Here is a 21,012-nt window from a genome sequence, read left to right as displayed (position 1 = left end):
CTGGACCCGGGTTGTCAGAAAGACATTGTGCATGCTGGCAGTGATTCTGTAATGAAGTCGGCTGTGTTTACATGGAATGATCTGGGTCCTCTTGTATATTTGCTTGGAGACAATATGCAGCTGTTGACGGACTTCATGTTCCCAACCAAAAATGGAATTTTTATGGATAGTGACACATCACATTACAGACTCGCAACTGTTCGCAATCCTGGACAGTATGCATGAATAATTTGGCCACCCAAATCGCCCAGCAGTATTCCATCGAACATTTATGGAATGTGATAGAGGTCAATTTGTGCACAAAGTCCTGCATTGGCAATACTTCAGCAGTTATGGACCGCTATAGGGACAGCATTGCTCAGTATTTATGCAGGGGACTTCCAGTGACCTGTTGGGTCCATACCACGTCAAGTTGCTGCACTGTGCCTGGCTAAAGGATGTCTGATACTTCATTAAGAAATATCCCATGACTTTTGTCACGTCAGAGTATGAGTAGCTCAAAAGACCATTTGGCATGTTCACTGACTGGAAGTGTTAAAAGCTGCATTTTAAAGTTCATTGTTGGAGGCAAGTGCACTCTACCTAGCTGCCCTGATAATGCAATTTTAATTGTATCTTTGTTTTCCAAGAGTCTAAACATTGCAGTTCCTTGTGGCCAAGAGTATCAGGAAAGAGGTGGTCCTCCAACTCCCATCACCTCCTGTTTACACTTTCATTTAGTTTATTAGGAAAAGAGCTAAACCTAAAAATGTCTGTTTTAAACACTGTATGCCTTTCATGGGCCATGGGGATATATTTTAAGAGTATTCCAAAAGATTTATACCAGATCCAGTTAACTGAAATTTTTTAAACAGTGATGGTGTGGGAAATTTACTTTTTCTGGTAGATAACTAGAACTTCCCTGTTTGCTCATTTCCAAGTATGAACTTGACATAGATTTGTCTTTAAAAATGTGCTGAATAAATAAATTTTTACTGTATCAGTTATCTGCTGCTGGTTTTGGTAAACAGTAAAAGGCTATGGATGTAGAACAGTTAACTGTATGAACTGAGACTATTCCTTTGTGCAAGTAGTAAAACCACCTATTGTGTCCACCAAACAATGTTAACTGCACTATTTTAAAGTTTTGATTTTACACTATATATGTCCTAGGTGTGAATTTATATGCATGAAATACAAAAAAAATTTATCTTTTAGTTGGGTGTACATAGCTGCCCAGAACTGCTTATCTGTATGTGTTTTGTATGGTGTTTAGTTTTGTTTCATCACATTAAGAAAAATTCTTAGTTACATTTTTATTATTTTCCATTGGACTAAAGTGTTCATTGTAAGACTCTCTCTGATGTTCGTGGCTTCAGGAAAAACTGGAGAATCTTTCGAATTACTCAATAGTGAAGTGATAAAAATTGTTCTTAGATGCTTGATAGTAAATAGAGCTTGAGCTGATAATTATTTGAGACTTTAACATGTATTTCCTTGTGGGGCGTCAATTCATGATGCAGAAGTTAAGACATTGTAAAGCAACAAATTTGATTGTTAGTTGGTTTTTTGTGTTACCTTTATGAAGTAAATAACTGGCACAATTGTGAAATATCTGCTGTGCAGAATAAAATAAAACTGACAAGACACCTAATGTGCTGTGTTCCTAATTTACACATTTTCAGTTCCATTTGAAATAATTTTCTGAAATTTCTACTAAGATAAAGTACTTCAGGGTTGTTGCCCATCTGCGTAGTGAAGAGATAATTAGCCAATCACAGTTCATATTTCAAGAGGACCATTGCACTGAGATGGCTGTTTACTGAGTTCCCAACAATACTTCAAATGATAAAATATTACCAGTTGTCATCTTCTGTGATTTCTCAAAGGCATTTGATTGTGTCAGTCAATATTCTGTTGGAGATGTTTTTATGGAATATGTAGTTCAGCACATATTCTTAAGGAAAATTTCAGAAATTTATCAAAGGCTGCATGAGGAGAAATGACAATAGGAGTCTCCTGTTGTTTGACCTCAGGCTCACTATTATTCCTGTTCCTTGTTAATGCTATACAAAATATTATGTTACGCCATTATATTTGAATCAGGAGGCAGAATTGGTTAAGTTTGCAGATTATACAAACATTCTCTTGAATGAAAGAAAATTGTGTATGATGCTTTTGTAAAAGTAACAGACTGGTTTTACATAAATGGGCTAATTTTAAATTTTGAAAAAGTGCAGCTCATCCAGTTTTGTAATGCTAGTAGTATCCCACCTACTAGCAATAAGAGATAATATAATTCCAAGAAATTAGGTATACAATTAATTAGAACTTGAACTGGATAATCTATGTAGTAGACCTGCTAAAAGTTTAGGTTCAGCTACTTTTGCCATAAGAATAATTGACCACTTTGTGGATATAAAAAGCAGTAAGTGGACATATCTTGCAGTTTCTCATTCACTGATCTCATATGGTCTATGGGATACTATTCTGGTGTAACTGCTCATGTTGGCATAAAGTATTCATTGCACAAAAGTAGGTAATTAGAAACATGTCTGGGGTTCACATTTGTACATCTTACAGGGATCTCTGTAAGCAGTTGGTGGAAGTATTACCCACAGCCTTACTGTACTACTCCTCACATATGAAATTTGTCAACAGTCCACCTGAGATTGTGATTAACAGATATTCTGGTCAATACTACAAGAAAAAAATTAACATTTAATGAATTTTCGGGATGGAAAGGGATGTAATGTGCAGTTGTAAAACTCTTCGACAAATAAGATGTCTGGCACATATAGATTAAAGATGTTTCTCCTTAACTACTTCTATATGATAGAGGAATCAGTACATATGCAGAAGAAACTGTAAATGACCAGCATGTACACACACCTTGTTTTTGTCTTTTTGTATTATTCTATGGTTGTTAATTCGACATGCTATACATCATAATATTTATACGACCTATGGAACAGCTAACTTGGTTATATTTCGACACTTTGAATGATGAAGTGAAATGCCAATGAATATGTTATTGATGCTGTACAGAAGTAATATTTTGCCAGTTCATTTTCCTCGATAGGCAAATATTTAGTCTTTCAAATTCAGAAATGTTTTTTTTTTTTCATTTAACATAGAAAAATACTTGAGTGCAGTGTGTAGGATAATTTATAAGCAATGTTAGTTTCTTGTTGTGTGTTCTTTGAAGCATTATCCTAATGGACTATCAAACAGTTACGTTAAATAAGGATATGCTTAAAAAGTGGTGCATTGCTAACAAAGTGACCAGACCCTGCTGAACTGCAATAATCTGAACCTTCTAGTCTGTTTGGTGGGACATTTACTGTGCTAAATGAAGGAAAAAAAATTCAGAAAATTAAGTAGCCAGGAGAGGGACAGAAAGGTAGTTTGCAAGAAATGATTTGTTTCGCTTCGAGTATAGCTTAACTCCATTAACTCGTGATACAGATACTTAAATTTCAGCCTTTACTGCTGTCTGCCAGTTACTTTCACCAACGTTCCAATAATAGCTTTGTCATTTTTCTTTTCCCCCACGATAGTGATACGTCAATTTTATTCTATTGTACTTTCAGAACTTGAGTAACTGGAACATTAACTTTTCATCATGTGTTCCAGGTTCAGCAATCACAGTTCCTGATCTGCAGTGTCTTTTCTTGTGTAAGTAATTCTTATTTTGATTTGGTTGGGTAATGGGTAGAACAAAATGACAGCTTTCAGATAGTGTAAAAAATTGTGCTTTTAAAAGACAATAGAAAAAATTTTTGTTTCGTATTTTAATTTACACCCTTATTCCATATCTGGGCAATCCATTGTTCAGATATTGACTTTTCCTAATTCTAAAAATCTAAAATAGTTTCAAAAGTGCCTATCCATTACTCTGATTGGAAGGAATCAGTTCCACATTGATACACATTGAAAATGTTTTCTAACCATACCATTCATCTAATTTTAGAAAAAACTTTTGGTTTGAAGTCTTTGGTGCTTCTGCTTTTGGTGTGACAGAACGCATTTAACACAGGATGATGGACCAATCTGAAAGTAAGATTTCCTTTGGTTGCTTTGAAAAGATGTTTCTTCCACACATTTGAGCTCTGAGCCATTGAAACTTAATTTTCTATTAAAGACATTGTATGAATGACCTGCACAGGAAAAACATGCAGAATTTGAATACTGTATTTTCAGGCAGTCTATGAACACTTAGCCAACAGTGTTGTTTTTATTCTGTCCCTTAAGAGTTGGATAACATTTTATTGAAAGTTGAATAATCAACATAATCTAAAAACCAGTGTAAGAAACACTTGCTGTCACTGCACCATTGAATATTTAATACAAACATCCAAACTAATCACAGTGGAAACTCCAGGTTGGATTATCAACAATGTGGGGAAAGATAGATTGCTTTTTACTGTAAAGATGACACATTAAGTTGCACACTGGTACAATTAAGACACATACCCAAAGCTTTTGGCCACAGCCTTCATTAGAAAAAGAATTGTACACCATTCATTCACAATACAAGCAAGCACACCTCGTGAACATGACACCCAACTCTGGCAGCATGGACCAGAGGTGTGCTTGCTTGCACAAGTAAATAAAGGGTTTCTCTTTCTTTTTCCGATAAAGGTTGTGGCCAAATACTTCGTGTAAATGTCTTTAATTGTGCCTGTCTGCAACTTGTCATCTTTATTGTAAGTAGCAATCTCTTTTTCTACATCCAAAGTAATCACTTGCCAAACTGAGATGAATTGAAGTTTAGCCAGAGCCAAATTTTTAAGTAGAGATAAACTCCAACAGAACTGAACTACTTGTCATACAGCCTGTCAACGTGAGTTAAATTTCTGTTCTTCTCTTTGTCTTGTAATTTAATTTTACATTCAAAGCAACATAAGACACATCATTCACTCCCCCCAGGGGGTCCAGAACTCTTTTGTGGATACGTGCGCAGCGAGCACGGGACCCCGAGCTAATGTGGCCCTCCTTCCTTTCTGGGCTGCATACCTTCCTTTTCCGCATCCTTCCCTATCCCCCATCTTTGCCGCCCCCCCCCCCCCTCCCCACCTCTGGCTCTTTCCTTCCCTTTCTCTCCCTCTGGGAGTATGGTTTGTGCCTACGTCCGGAGGCGGACGCTCGCAAATGTAACGCATTCTTCGCCTTCTCTGCTTGTATGTTTTCATCCTTCCTTTGTCCTTCTCTTTTCCTTACCTCTTCTCTTTACCCTTTTCTCCGCTGCAATGTTTGAGACCTCTCTTCTTTCCTTTCCCTTTCTTTGTTTTTCCCTTTCTCTTTCTTCCTCCCTGTGCGTGTCTGAAGGCCGACCCACGCATTTTCGTGCGTAGCTGGTGACGGGGTAACGCGTAATTCCCCGCACCGGGTAGACAGGTAGGACACGTACGTACCCCCTGGTAACGGCCAGGCCCAGGGAGGGGTGATTACCCGAGCTGATACCTTCTGAGAGTGCCGATTGGTCCCTCCATCCATTTGTCGGGAGGTGTGACCTGAGGTGTGAACAATCACCTAAGGCGGGAGTGCCCTCAGAGAGGGCCCCCACAAGGAAGGAGTGCACCGTCGGAGACGCCGGTAATCATGGGGATTCTTCCGCAATGGTTTCCTCATCTTCCACTATGTCAGCTCACAAGCGTAAGTTCACTGAGTCTCAGCCACAGACAGTTCTTCCATTGTTGCCACAGTTCCTTGTTGTTTCTCGGTCTGACGAAGGTCACGACTTCTCCACAGTCAACCCTTTCATTATTCAGAAAGGTGTCGACGCAATTGCAGGTCCTGTAAAGTCTTGTTCCAGATTACGGAATGGCACCTTGTTGTTAGAAACAGTCAGTGCCCTCCAGGCACAAAACTTGCTGCGTACTTAACTGCTCCACACCTTCCCTGTCTGGGTTGAAGCGCACCGCACTGTAAATTCCTCACGTGGAGTCGTTTATACGCGCTCCCTCGACGGATTGTCTGACTAAGAAATTCAGCACTACCTGTCTGACCAGGGCGTAACGGCTGTTCATAGAGGTAAGAAAAGGATTGACACGAACATCTTTCCAACCCACACTGTCTGCTTGACATTTGACAAAGTTCAACTCCCATCGAAAATCAAAGCAGGCTATGAGATAATTTCCGTTGGCCCTTACGTCCCAAACCATACTCATTGCTATCAGTGTCAGCGGTTCAATCACACCAGCCAGTCCTGTTCCAATCCGGCCAAATGTGTTACGTGTGGCAAGGATGCCCATGAGGGTGCTTGTCCACCTCCATCCCCTCGTTGGATCAACTGTATGGGTGACAACGCTGCTTCCTCTCGAGATTGCCCCATTTTTAAAGACAAAAAGCTCATTCAGGAAATCAGAGTGAAGGAAAAGGTGTCAACCTCTGCTGCTCGAAAATTATTCGCCAGTCAACAGCCCACCATGCCTCAGATAGGAAAATACAGCACTGTCCTTGCTTCTCCTCGGCAAACAAAGGAGGCGGCCACGCAGACTTGCGACCTCACCTTTAGTGCCACGGTTGTCAGATCGGCCAGCGCAAAGATCGCCCGTTCAACCTCACCACTTTCGTCTGCCCATTCTATGGCTCACCCTTCATCAGGTTCTGCTAAATCTCGAGCCCAAAAGTCAGACGCCAAGATTTCGAAAAAAGAGCATACTCGTGAAGATTTTTTACATACCCCAACTTCACAACCATCGGTTCCTCCTTCATCTAAACATGTTTCCAAGAAGGCTAATAAGAAACCCAGTTCATCTCCATCTCCGCCAAGGCGTGTCTCATCTACAGCACCACCTGGCGGAAATCGCCCTCGGCCGTCTGTGTCGTCGAGGCACACTGCTGGCGGCCGATCAACCGGCCGATAGCTGGTGGCAGGAGCTGCTCCTGAACAACCTATGGATCAGGTTCTTCTGCCTTCGGCGGAATGCCATTCCATGCTGTCGGTCGCAAGCTCTGAGCAGTCGTTGAGTTGACGGCAACCTTGGTCACATTCCTCCATTTTCTGTTCACCCTATGTCCATTATCCACTGGAATATCCGCGGCATTCAAGCCAATCGGGATGAATTGTCGATCCTCTTACGATCCTACTCGCCGGTCATCTTCTGTCTTCACGAAACAAAGCTGCGTCCCCATGGCCGCTTTGTTCTCCCCCATTTTCAGTCTGTCCGATTTGATCTCCCCTCTGTTGAAGGCACTCCAGCCCATGGAGGACTCATGATTCTTCTCCATGATACTCTCCATTATCACCCAATCCACTTAAACACTTTCTTCCAAACTGTCGCCATCCGTCGTTCCCTTTCTGGACATACCTTTTCTCTTTGTACTGTATACATTCCATTGACCACACCAATGGCACGAGCTGATCTCCTTCATTTTCTTGGTCAACTTGCACCCCCCTATTTGCTGGTTGGGGACTTCAGTGCCCACCACCCGCTTTGGGGATCTCCACATCCTTGTCCACGTGGCTCACTATTGCTAGACGTCTTCCACCAAGCGGATCTAGTTTGCCTCAACACGGGGGTCCCTACATTTTTGTCTGCCTCCACGACAAATTTCTCTCATTTGGACCTTGTGGTCGGTACTGTTCCGCTAGCTCGGCGCTTCGAATGGTTCGCCCTTGATGATACACACTCGAGTGACCACTTTCCATGTGTCCTTAGACTGCAGCCTCAACTGCCATATATGCGCCCGCGATGCTGGAAGTTTGCCCAAGCTGATTGGACATGTTTTTTGTCCCTAGCGACATTCGATGACCGTCACTTTCTTAGTGTCGACGATGAGGTCACACATATTACAGACGTTATTCTTACAGCTGCGGAAGTTCAATACCACGCACCTCCGAATTGCCCCGGGGCTCCCCAGTTCCTTGGTGGAACGAGGCATGCCGTGACGTAATACGTGAGCGGCGAAGTGCTCTTCGCGTTTTCCGCCACCATCCTACTTTGGCCATCTGTATCCGCTATAAGCAGTTCCGTGCGCGGTGCCATCGCGTCATCCGCGATAGCAAGAAGGCAAGCTGGAAATTCTTTATTAGCTCATTTAACACCTTCACTCCCTCCTCGGAAGTTTGGAGTCGGATTCGGCAGTTACCAGGCGCGCCTAGTTTCTCCCCGGTCTCTGGGCTCACTGCCGCGTATGAAACGTTAGTGGACCCCGTCGCAATTTCTAACTCATTGGGTCAACACTTTGCTGGGATTTCGAGCTCTTCAAATTATCCGCCAGCATTTCTCCCGAAGAAACGTGCAGCGGAAGTGCAACCTCTTACTTTCTTCTCTCAAAATCGCGAAAGCTATAATACTGTTTTCTCCATGTGGGAACTCCAACATGCACTCTCTTCTTCCCGCTCCTCCGCCCCAGGACCGGATGGTATCTAAATCCAAATGTTGCTGCATTTATCAACCCATAGTCTGCGTTACCTCCTTCGCCTTTATAATCGAATTTGGACCGACAGTACGTTTCCCAGACGATGGCGGGAAGCTATTGTCGTTCCTGTTCCGAAACCTGGAAAGGACAAACATCTCCCATCTAGCTATCGCCCCATTTCTCTCAAGAGTAGTGTATGTAAGGTTTTGGAGTGTATGGTGAATTGCCGTTTTGCTTGGTGGTTGGAGTCCCGCAGTCTTTTAACACCTCCCCAATGCGGCTTCTGAAAGCATCGTTATGCAGTTGACCATCTTGTTTCTCTCTCCACTTACATTATGAACAATTTTCTCCGGAAACGCCAAACAGTAGCAATATTTTTTGATCTGGAGAGAGCATACGATACCTGTTGGAGGACAGGCATCCTCCGCACACTGTTCTCTTGGGGCTTTCGAGATCGGCTGCCCCTTTTTCTTCACGAATTTATGGCAGAGCGCACATTTAGAGTGCGGGTGAACACTACACTCTCCCGTACTTTCTCCCAAGAAAACGGGGTACCCCTGGGCTCCGTGCTAAGTGTTGTACTGTTTGCCATTGCCATAAATACAATTATGGATTGTCTCCTTCCTGATGTCTCGGGCTCCCTCTTTGTGGACGATTTTGCGATCTACTATAGCTCTCAACAGCCTTCTTGAACGACGTCTTAAAGGATATCTTGATTGCCTCCACTCTCGGAGCATCGAAACCGGCTTCCGTTTTTCTCCCAGTAAGACCGTTTGTGTTAATTTTTGGCGACGTATTGCGTTTCTTCCGCCCTCCTTACATCTAGGTCCTGTCAACCTTCCGTTTTCAGACGTCGCTAAATTCTTGGGTCTTATGTTTGACAGAAAACTGTGCTGGTCCTCCCACATTTCCTATCTTTCGGCTCGCTGTGTCTGCGATCCCTCAACACCCTCCGTGTCCTGAATGGTACCTACTGGGGAGCGGACCGAGTGGTCCTTCTCCGCCTCTATCGCGCCTTAGTGCGCTCGAAATTGGACTGTGGAAGCATAGTTTACTCCTCTGCTCGGCCGTTTATTCTTCGACGTCTCGACTCTATCCACCACCGTGGATTACGCTTAGTGTCTGGAGCTTTTTACACCAGCCCTGTGGAAAGCCTTTATGCTGAGACTGCTGAACCTCCGCTGTCCAATCGGCGAGCAGTCCTTCTGAGTCGTTATGCTAGCCATCTGTCTTCCATGCCTGCTAATCCAGCCCATGACATTTTTTTCGACGCCTTCTTTGATGTAGGGTATGCAGGCCGCCCCTCCTCCCTACTACCACTGGGAGTCTGCTTCCGTCAACTGCTCCATTCTCTTTCCTTCCGCTTTCCTAAAACCTTCTTGACAACTTGGGGTACAGCACTGCCTTGTCTCCGTCCCCGGATCTGCCTGCTCCGTGACCTTTGTCAGTTTCCCAAGGATGGTACCCCTTCTCTCGTTTATCGTCGGGCATTTGCTGCTCTATGTGCACAAATGAAGGAAGCCACATTTATTTACACTGGTGGCTCGAAAAAATCGTTAGGTGTAGGGAGTGCCTATATTGTTGGCGACACCCCAAATCGATTTCGGCTTCCCAACCAGTGTTCGGTTTATACTGCGGAGCTTTACGCTATTCTCCAGGCTGTCCAATACATCCGCCGCCATCAGCGGATACAGTATGTTACCTGTTCAGATTCTCTCAGCTCTCTCCTCAGTCTCGAAGCTCTCTACCCTGTCCACCCTGTGGTCCACCGGATTCAGGACTGTCTGTGCTTGCTCCACCTGGGGGCGTCTCGGTGGCGTTCCTCTGGCTCCCAGGGCACGTTGGTATCTATGGAAATGAGGCGGCCGATACAGCGGCCAAGGCTGCAGTCTCTCTTCTTCGGCCAGCTATTCGATCGATTCCCTTCGCCGATCTATGGAGCATTTTATGTCGTCGTGTTGTTCTTTTATGGCACGCACATTGGTCGACACTTCCTCATAATAAATTGCGGGACGTGAAAGCTCTTCCCTGTGCTTGGGCCTCTTCCTCCCGAACGCGTCGTTGGGAGGAGGTAATTTTAACGAGACTCTGGATAGGGCACTGTCTTTTTAGCCATCGACATCTTTTAAGCGGCCATCTCCCCCACTCTGCCCCCCACTGCTCTCAGCTGTGGACGGTAAGACACCTTTTAATTGAGTGCCCCTATTTTACTCAGTTACGCGCCCGTCTACAGCTGTCGCCTGATATATCGTCCATTTCCTTTTAGCAGATGACATGCGCTCGGCCGATCGCGTTCTCGAGTTTATTAGTGCGAGTGAAATGACGTCAGTCATTTGAAGCTTTTTTTGGGGACAACCAACCCCTTTCTGTAGTGGATTTTAAAGCTTTCCTTCTGCTTTTAGTTCCTCCAATTTTTTGAGTTTCGTTCCCATTGCTGCTGGTTTCCATTTTCGTTTTTTACTGTTTCCTAAGTCACGGACCGGGCACTAATGACCATAGCAGTTTTGTGCCCTAAAACCAAAACAAACAAAAAAAAGAGAAAATCATTCACTGCACATAATTTTAATGGAACAAGATCTTATGGGAAGTGTAAACAATGGAAACTCCAGTTAGAATATCAACAAAATAAGGAAAAGATAGTGTCCAATCACCATAAAGACATGTCAATTTGCAGACAGGTGCAATGAAAAGACAATTACACATTAAGCTTTTGGCCAAACCCTTCTTCTGAAAAGCAAATATACATCATTCATTCACACGTCACACATACATGATAGCCATTTCTGGCAGCTTGGACCACAATCCTGTATTCACCTAACCAGAAGTCCTGTTCCTCCTGCAACTGGCCTTCATTAATTCCTACTATATCTAACTTCAAGCCATTCATTTCCCTTTTTCAGTTTTTTTACTTACTTGTGAGATTAAGGGATCTAACATTCCACACTATTATGTGTAGAATGCTGGTTTTTTTTCTCTTCATGTCATCCTGAGTAGCCCCTGCCCGTATATCCAAATAGAGAACTATTTTACCTCTGGAATATTTGAGCAAAGAGGATATCCTTTCTTTCAGGAGTGCTAGTTCTGCAAGTTTCGCAGAAGAGCTTCTGTAAAGTTTGGAAGGTAGGAGACGAGGTACTGGCGGAAGTAGAGCTGTGAGCACCGGACGTGAGTCGTGCTTCGGTAGCTCAGTTGGTAGAGCACTTGCCCGCGAAAGGCAAAGGTCCCGAGTTCGAGTCTCGGTCGGGCACACAGTTTTAATCTGCCAGGAAGTTTCAGGATACCATCATTTAACCATGCAATAAAGCTGAATGCCCTGGGGAAAAGTCACGGCTTGTAGTTTCCCATGTTTTCAGCCAGTCATCCAGCCTGTTTCCCCTTTAACTACTGAAAAGGCTGCTGCCCTTCAGGAACCCTACATTTGTCTGGTCTCTCAACAGATAGCCGTCTGTTGCAGTTGCATCTGTGGTATGGCTATCTGTATCACAGTAGCATGCAAGACATCCCACCAGTGGCAAGGACAAAGGTATATGGTTCCATAACTTATGTGACAGAAAATGTAAAAATCTGTCTAATGAACTTTGTAGGTGCTGCCAAAGGGATGGAAATATGACCAAAAAAGTACACTGTTATAACAATTGGTAATAAGCTTAAATTTGTTGACAAATTGAATCCGCAGTGGGGCAGTGTTCATTGGGAAATGGTGCTCTGATATCTGAAATGTTTTTGGTGTTAGAGCTGCACAGCTATCACTGAAACAATACAGTTAACACTGTGGAGAAGGGCAGCAGTGGGTGGAAAGTGGATTTACATGAAAAGTTAACCAACTGGTAAATGCAAATGGCAACTCTCCAGAGCAGATGGCTATTGAATAAAACACTGGTGGACACAATTGAGGCACGTGCATGTACTCATGGGCTACACCAGTAGATTAACAATGCACCCTAAGGCTGCATGTAGGTTTTAAATGGAAGCAGACATTCTGATTCTGTGACATCCTTACAACATAAGAATTTTGTATTCTGGGTGTCCTAATTGAGCACATCACTTATTTCCAGTACCGACGTTTCCTTGCAGAGTGGGTATATTTATCAAGGTCAACTTCCCTGGAAGAACACTGCTACTCCCGTACAGAATGACTAAGAACCAATTCCCCTCTAGCAGTATAGAACAGTGTCAGATTTTTGTAGAATTTGTGTCTCTTGTATTATTAGTAACTCATACAGGGTGTTTCAAAAATGACCGGTATATTTGAAACGGCAATAAAAACTAAACGAGCAGCGATAGAAATACACTGTTTGTTGCAATATGCTTGGGACAACAGTACATTTTCAGGCGGACAAACTTTCGAAATTACAGTAGTTACAATTTTCAACAACAGATGGGGCTGCAAGTGATGTGAAAGATATAGAAGACAACGCAGTCTGTGGGTGCGCCATTCTGTACGTCGTCTTTCTGCTGTAAGCGTGTGCTGTTCACAAAGTGCAAGTGTGCTGTAGACAACATGGTTTATTCCTTAGAACAGAGGATTTTTCTGGTGTTATATTCCACCGCCTAGAACACAGTGTTGTTGCAACAAGACGAAGTTTTCAACGGAGGTTTAATGTAACCAAAGGACCGAAAAGCGATACAATAAAGGATCTGTTTGAAAAATTTCAACGGACTGGGAACGTGAATACGTGCTGGAAAGGTAGGGCGACCGCGTATGGTAACCACAGAGGGCAACGCGCAGCTAGTGCAGCAGGTGATCCAACAGCGGCCTCGGGTTTCCGTTCGCCGTGTTGCAGCTGTGGTCCAAATGACGCCAACGTCCACGTATCGTCTCATGCGCCAGAGTTTACACCTCTACCCATACAAAATTCAAACGCGGCAACCCCTCAGCGCTGCTACCATTGCTGCACGAGAGACATTCGCTAACGATATAGTGCACAGGATTGATGACGGCGATATGCATGTGGGCAGCATTTGGTTTACTGACAAAGCTTATTTTTACCTGGACGACTTCGTCAATAAACATAACTGGCGCATGTGGGGAACCGAAAAGCCCCATGTTGCAGTCCCATCATCCCTGCATCCTCAAAAAGTACTGGTCTGGGCCGCCATTTCTTCCAAAGGAATCATTGGCCCATTTTTCAGATCCGAAACTATTACTGCATCACGCTATCTGGACATTCTTCGTGAATTTGTGGCGGTACAAACTGCCTTAGACGACACTGCGAACACCTCGTGGTTTATGCAAGATGGTGCCCGGCCACATCGCACGGCCAACGTCTTTAATTTCCTGAATGAATATTTCGATGATCGTGTGATTGCTTTGGGCTATCCGAAACATACAGGAGGCGGCGTGGATTGGCCTCCCTATTCACCAGACATGAACCCCTGTGACTTCTTTCTGTGGGGGCACTTGAAAGACCAGGTGTACCGCCAGAATCCAGAAACAATTGAACAGCTGAAGCAGTACATCTCATCTGCATGTGAAGCCATTCCGCCAGACACGTTGTCAGAGGTTTCGGGTAATTTCATTCAGAAACTACGCCATATTATTGCTACGCATGGTGGATATGTGGAAAATATCGTACTATAGAGTTTCCCAGACCGCAGCGCCATCTGTTGATGAAAATTGTAACTACTGTAATTTCGAAAGTTTGTCTGCCTGAAAATGTACTGTTGTCCCAAGCATATTGCAACAAATGGTGTATTTCTATCTCTGCTCGTTTAGTTTGTATTGCCGTTTCAAATATACCGGTCATTTTTGAAACACCCTGTATTTTTTCCATGTAGTGTGAACACTGGAAAATATACGCCCTCTCCCACGTGTTTCTGCTCACTGCGCTGACAGTGATACATAGGGCGAGATGCGGAAGGATCAGTATAACTTTGCATCTTTTGATGAAGAGCGATAGAGAGATTGGGAACTTACCTGCTTGCACATGTGTAAAACTGGGGAGCAGGAAGTGAATTATCACAATCAGGCAATGTGCCTCCCCTCACCCTTCTAAAACACACACACACACACACACACACACACACACACACATACACACACACACACACACACACATACACACACACACACACACACACACACACACACACACACCCTCATATCACCACTTATTCCCTAACATGGCTCTGCTACACTTAGATGAAGTATATACATTTAATATTTGTTCTTAACCCATTTCATTAAAGAATAAATATCAAGCTTAGACTTTAAAACACTATTTTCAGTAATTGTGGTTTTTCTATTTCTTGTGGAAACCATTAGTCCTAGTGAAACTACAAATAGGACCTTGTCTGTAGGCAGTTTTAAGTTGGTTGGTTGTTTTGGGGAAGGAGACCAGACAGCGAGGTCATCGGTCTCATCGAATGAGAGAAGGACGGGGAAGGAAGTCGGCCGTGCCCTTTGAAAGGAACCATCCCGGCATTTGCCTGGAGCGATTTAGGGAAGTCACGGAAAACCTAAATCAGGATGGCCGGACGCGGGATTGAACCGTCGTCCTCCCGAATGCGAGTCCAGTGTCTAACCACTGCGCCACCTCGCTCGGTGCAGTTTTAAGTAGTTTACCTTCTACTGAGAGATATTTTCACTAGAAGCCACACTTTCAGAGGTATTAAAAAAAAAAAGTGATGTGCTTCTCTCCACCCCCCCCCCCCCCCCCCCCCCCCCCCCCCCCCCCCCCCCCCCCCCGAAACACAACCCAGTGGTCAGGATTTTTAGTAGGTTCTCCCTGGTACTCCCACCTACCTGTACAAAAATTTTTGACTGCGTGATTTTTTTCCTCCGTAATTTTCCTTTGTTTACCAAATTATTAGGGAACTACCATACCATGTGTAGCAGACTGCTGGCAGCACACCACATTCAGCTGTGTTTAGAGTGGTGCTGCGAGCAGGCAGCATGGACTACTGATCAGTGGAACTGCATTGTGTTCATTCATGAACTCAAAAGGAGGCAAAAATCATAACGAGAATTGGTACCTGGAATGTTAGTACTCTGCTACTACTAGCAGGAAAACTAGAAATCCTTAAGAGAGATGGAAAAGAATCATATGGACCTCATAAGAGTTGCTGAGGTAAGATGGAATGGATGTGGAGAGTTACAGGCAGATGAATATGTATTGCACTACTCTGGAGGATAAGTAAAAGGAATGAATGGAGTAGGAATGATTACAAGAAAGGAATTGGCTAAATGTGTGGAATATGTAGACTATGCAAATCATTGGGTTATTGGTGTAAGGCTAAAAGGAGCACAAAAAGATTTACTGATTGTCTAGGTGTATATGCCAACTTCAGAACATGATGACCAAATTCTATGGTAATGGGAGACTGGAACGCCATTGTGGAAAAGGGGAAAGAGAGAAACATAGTAGGCACTCATGGTCTTCGAAAGAGAAATGATAGAGGTGAATGTCTAATTGACTTCTGCAGGGAAAGGCAGCTGATAGTGGCAAATACATAGTTCAAGAACCACAAGAGGCAGCTCTACACTTGGAAATCACCAGGCGATAAATAACACTTGGAAATCACCAGAGGATAAATACAGAAACCAAATCGATTTTATACTGGTAGAAGAAAGATACAGGAATGGAATAAAGGTGCACACATTACCAGGTGCAGATATTAATAGTGACCACAACTTACTTAAGGCAGAAATAGAAATAAGAATGAAAAAACTGAAGAAGGCGACCATGGTGAAGAAGTGAGACCTAGAGAAGATCTAACAAAGAACAAATCACAGAAATACTGTCACTTGAGCTTCTAAGCACATTAAGAGACAGAGCCACCTGATAATGTCAGTGAGTTCTGGAATATGCTGAAAGAAAGAATCATTAAAGCAGGACAGCAAAATATAGGATATGTAAAAGGGAAAAGACGAAGGATAGAAGAAAATTTAAAAACAAGAACACCGAACATGCAAGAAAGATGTATTGAAGGTTAAATAATTAACTGCGAAGAGAAACAGAGCAGGCTAGGAAAAAATGGATAAGAGGAATGTGATGCAATTGAAGCTGGACAGGAAAGGAAGATATGACTTACTATACAACAGAGTAAAGACTATGACATGGGATCAAAACAGAGCAGGAAGTGCTATTATGGAAATTTTGAGTAAAGACGAAGAGGTAGTGTACAAAGATTGTGATGATGTTCTCCAGAGATGGGAAGAATATCTAAAAGAGCTATATGACACATATTGCAAACCAGAAACTCTGGAACTTGAATCACTCAAGAGTGTAAGTGATAATGAGAAAAGACCATCATAATGGAAGAAGTAAAGTCTACCATAGCTGCAATGAAAAATGGCAGAGCAGTAGGTACAGATGCAATACCTGGAGAAATATTAAAATGCTTGAACCAAGATGGAATAGGAGAAATATTTAGGTTATGTAATAAAATATGGCAGTGGTGAATGGCCTGATGACTTTCTGACAATAGTGATTCCATTACCAAAAAACAAGGAACTTAGAAATGCAGGGAGTGCAGGACAATTAGCCTCATTTCATATGCAGCCAAAGAGATGTTAAGAATAATTAATAGGAGGCCTGAAAAATTAATGGAGGAGAATCTCGGTGAGGAGCAGTTTGGCTTTAGATGGAATACGGGCACTGGAGATGCAATAGGGTTCCTACGAATCTTGGGAGAAAGGTTTATTGAAAAAGGAAGACACACCTATATGTGCTTCATCGAGCTAGAAAAGGCGTCTGACAATGTGGCTTGGGACAAGCTGGTGAATTACAAGCAGTACTGCTGTGATATTTCACGTGGAGCATTAACCCCAAAATATATTCGACAGTGTCAGGCATGCAATAAACATGGTTATTTTCTGCGTTTCTCGACAGAGAAGCCACAAAATTACTGGCCAACCACAGCTAGCAAAAGTTAGTGATACATCTCGTACTTGCACTGGGTCGTAATTCAAACATTCGGAGACTGTGGAGGAGGGAGATGTGAAATCGGCGTCGAAAGGCAGGAAGTGATGGTGTATTAAGTCTTACGTAATATGTGCAAAGAATTTTGTTCAGAGTATTGGGAATTGTTTGAAACACCTAGGGCTACCTTAAGAGCTGCTGGCCGCAGCATTGAGCACTATTTTCATGCACTAAAATGTCCGGACAGACGTTCTTTGTGTATTTGACATTCTATTGTAAGCAATGAAAAGTAACGCTAGAGTAGACACCTTATCCTGCATAATTTCGAAGCTGCTGTATTTCGCACGCTGTTGTGATCAGTCCTTGAGATTATTCCCTGTGCACTGATTGTGCTCATTGGGATTGAGTTTTAGACCGAGTACGCACACTGTATGCAAAGTTTCAGCGGCGCGGATTTGCTGTGGCGGCATTTGGATTATGACAGTAACCGGATCAATGGCGAGTAAAGTAATTTAGCCATTATTTAAATAAGATATGGGCGCGATACGTGTATTGGTAAGGTGGTAACGAGTTTTGATTATATCTGAAGGTCTGCAGAAAATAAGAGCAAATTCTCCTCCTTTTTTACTTAAATTGGTTCTGTAAAGTTTTCTAAAAAAATGTTTTTGGAAAGGTTCAAAAAATGGCTCTGAGCACTATGGGACTTAACAGCTGTGGTCATCAGTCCCCTAGAACTTAGAACTACTTAAACCTAACTAACCTAAGGACATCACACACATCCATGCCCGAGGCAGGATTCGAACCTGCGACCGTAGCAGCCGCACGGTTCCGGACTGCGCGCCTAGAACCGCGAGACCACCGCGGCCGGCTTTGGAAAGGTTGTTACTCCATTCATTGTAATCACATTTTTGAAAATAATGCAATGAAGGTTCTTTAAATGACCAACTTATTTACGGTATTCATTTTTTCCTTGTCGTTCACGTTTTGAAATCTTCCACCCCATTCGTTGAGGTCATCGACTCACGCACTTTTAATCTCAGTTCTGTCGTCAATTCATAGATTTTTGTCCCACAAAACTATTAGTTTTCCAGTAAAGAAATAAATCGTTTATGATGCATCTCAAGTCATATTTAAGCGTACGAGAAGTTATGAAATCAAAAAGGAAGGCAAATGACAGTAGACCTAACGGACAGATGTAGACGCACTTGACTGCCTTGCGGAGGCTATTCCACTCTTGTCCGGCAGCCGTCAGAGCAACGCTGTGTTCACGACACGACAGCGCCCTCCGATTCTTTCCCAGTATATGAAAGCGCGCAATGGGAAACAATTGCTCACAATTTCTCACTGAAGGCAGATTTTCCACACTGTATTGGAGCTATTGATGGTAGACATATGAATAGTGAACCCATCAAATTTAAACTACAATGGATATTCGCCCATAGTGTTGATTTCGCTAGCAGATTCGAGGCAGTGGTTGGAAAGGAGTGAGACGAGGTTGTTGCCTATCCCGATGTATATTTAACAAGCAGTAAAGCAAACCAAAGAAAAATTTTGGCGTGAGAATTAAAGTTCAGGGAAAAGAAATAAAAACTCGGAGGTTTGCCGACGACATTGTAATTCTGTCAGACAACAAAGGACCTGGAAGAGTAGTTGAACGGAATGGACAGTGTCATAAAAGGAGCATATAAGATGAACATCAACAAAACCAAAACAAGAATAATCGTAGTCGAATTAAATCTGGTGATTCCGAGGAATTAGATTAGGAAATGAGACAATGTAGTAGAGTAGTTTTGCTACTTGGAGAGCAAAATAACTGACGACGGTCGAAGTAGAGAGGATATATAAAATGTAGACTGGCAATGACAAGAAAAGCGTTTCTGAAAAGACATTTTACATTGAAGATAGATCATTGTGTCAGGAAGTCTTTTGTGAAACTAATTCTATGGAGAGTAGTCATGTACGGAAGTGAACGATGGTCGATACACAGTTTAGAGAAGAATGAGATAGAAACTTGTGAAATATGGTGCTGCAGAAGAATGCTGAAGATCAGATGGGTAGATCGCATACTAATGAGGAGATACTTAACAGAATTGGAGAGAGAAGAAACTTGCGGCACAGCTTGACCAAAAGAAGGGATCAGTTCATACGACACATTGAGTCATAAAGGTAGCACCACTTTAGTATTGGAGGGAAGCGTGGTAGTAAAAATCGTAGAGGAAGACAGAGGTGAACATAGTGAGCAGATTCAGAAAGGTTTAGGTTGCAGTACCTTTCTGGAGATGACGAGGCTCGCATAGGATAGAGCTTCGTGGAGAGCTGCATCAAAACTTTCTTCGGACTGAAGACTACATATATACATACACACATGTTGGTATTAGAATTTATGGGAAGGACTCACATATTCAAAGTTCCATGAGGAAATAATTAGTAAGTAAAGGTATGGAAATTCCTGGAGATGGATGTCTTCCTGAGACAAGAAGTAACAGGCTACCTTACATTTTCGTGATGTATGGGAGTTTTGGACTGTAGACATACCTCATGCGACCATATGGACGGAATACAAGAATGGTCTCGTATGTCTGGTAAATTTCTGTGAAAGAACGGAACATTTTTGTTGCGCCTTCGTAGGTGGTAAACTTCATTATACCAAGGATCGTACAAAAAAATTAAAGTGTACAGCTTACAGTTCATTGTTGACAGTGGTTTGGTCAGTGTGTCTGTGATTGATACCGGAGATAACTTTCGTGCTGTTAAACATTTTCATTTGAAGGGTTGGACTGCTGCACAGAATGGGATGAAGTTCACACGGACTCTGCACCATCATTGATGACCACTTACTTTTGGATTAATGAATTTAAATGTGGTTGGGAAAGCAGCGAGGACGAAGCTAGCTCTCTAAGCATCTGTAGGATCGTATAGATGCGCTGGACACCCGTGGCGAATCGGCAGGCAGAATACAGGCTTTCATTCTGCTCTTATGCTGTGTAGGTGCGTGAAACAGTGTGTTGTAATAGTTTCTAACTGCAGAAAACATTCGTCCACACATGGAGCACCCTTTCCTCCACCTTGACAATAGATCACACACGAATGCTGCGACATCTGCAACAGTCTGTTTGCGGTCTCTGTCATCGATCATTACATAGTCCCGATTTGGTTCCATGCGATTTTAATCTGTTTCTGAAACTTAAAGAACACTGTAAAGGACTTAACTTTGATAGTGATGAAGCGGTGCAATCAGAGGTGAACTGACTCATTCAGCAAAATGAAACATTCTACAGTGACTACGATATTGCAGTGGCTGTGTTGTTCTTATTGCGATGCAAAGTTCCTTTGGATATTCATGGATGTCCAAAGGAACAGGCACTGCGGCGACTACAGCGGTTATGAAGTACATGCTGCATGAAATGAATTCGCAGTTGCGAATGAGGACTACTATCGGCTGTGGAATGGATTGACAATGAAAAGTCTTGCCGGAAAGGGACTCGAACCCGGATTTTCCGCTTACCGCGTGTGGTCGCCTTACCATTTGGCTTTCCTCACGCCCAGAGCCAAACTTCCGTATGTCGTCCTTCCTTTGGACATGCATGCATGTGGTAGAATGACACAGGCATTGCAATATCGTATTTATCTGCCGATACCGGGCAAGCGACTTTCAACCCCCCAGGGGGTCCACAACTCTTTTGTGGACACGTGCGTAGCGAGCATGGGACCTCGAGCTAATGTGGCCCTCCTTCCTTTCCGGGCTGCATACCTTCCCTTCCCTTTCCGCATCCCTCCCCGTCCCCCATCTTCGCCCCCC

General features: G+C 43.2%; 1 protein-coding gene across 3 annotated transcripts in view; it reads left to right on the top strand.

Annotated features, from left to right (window-relative positions):
* Positions 1-21,012, top strand: part of LOC124595574 (synaptosomal-associated protein 25) — a 420,350-nt gene that overhangs the window by 55,018 nt on the left and 344,320 nt on the right. For all 3 annotated transcript variants that reach the window (XM_047134565.1, XM_047134401.1, XM_047134486.1), the window contains exon 2: positions 3,616-3,657. The gene's annotated coding sequence lies outside the window, so the exon portion shown is untranslated. The remainder of the gene's footprint in view (positions 1-3,615; positions 3,658-21,012) is intronic.

The sequence above is a fragment of the Schistocerca americana genome, chromosome 1 (genome assembly GCF_021461395.2).
Source record: "Schistocerca americana isolate TAMUIC-IGC-003095 chromosome 1, iqSchAmer2.1, whole genome shotgun sequence".
In the NCBI taxonomy this organism is placed as follows: domain Eukaryota; kingdom Metazoa; phylum Arthropoda; class Insecta; order Orthoptera; family Acrididae; genus Schistocerca; species Schistocerca americana.
Note: the sequence above shows the minus strand (reverse complement) of the source record. Positions and strands in the feature narration are given on the sequence as shown.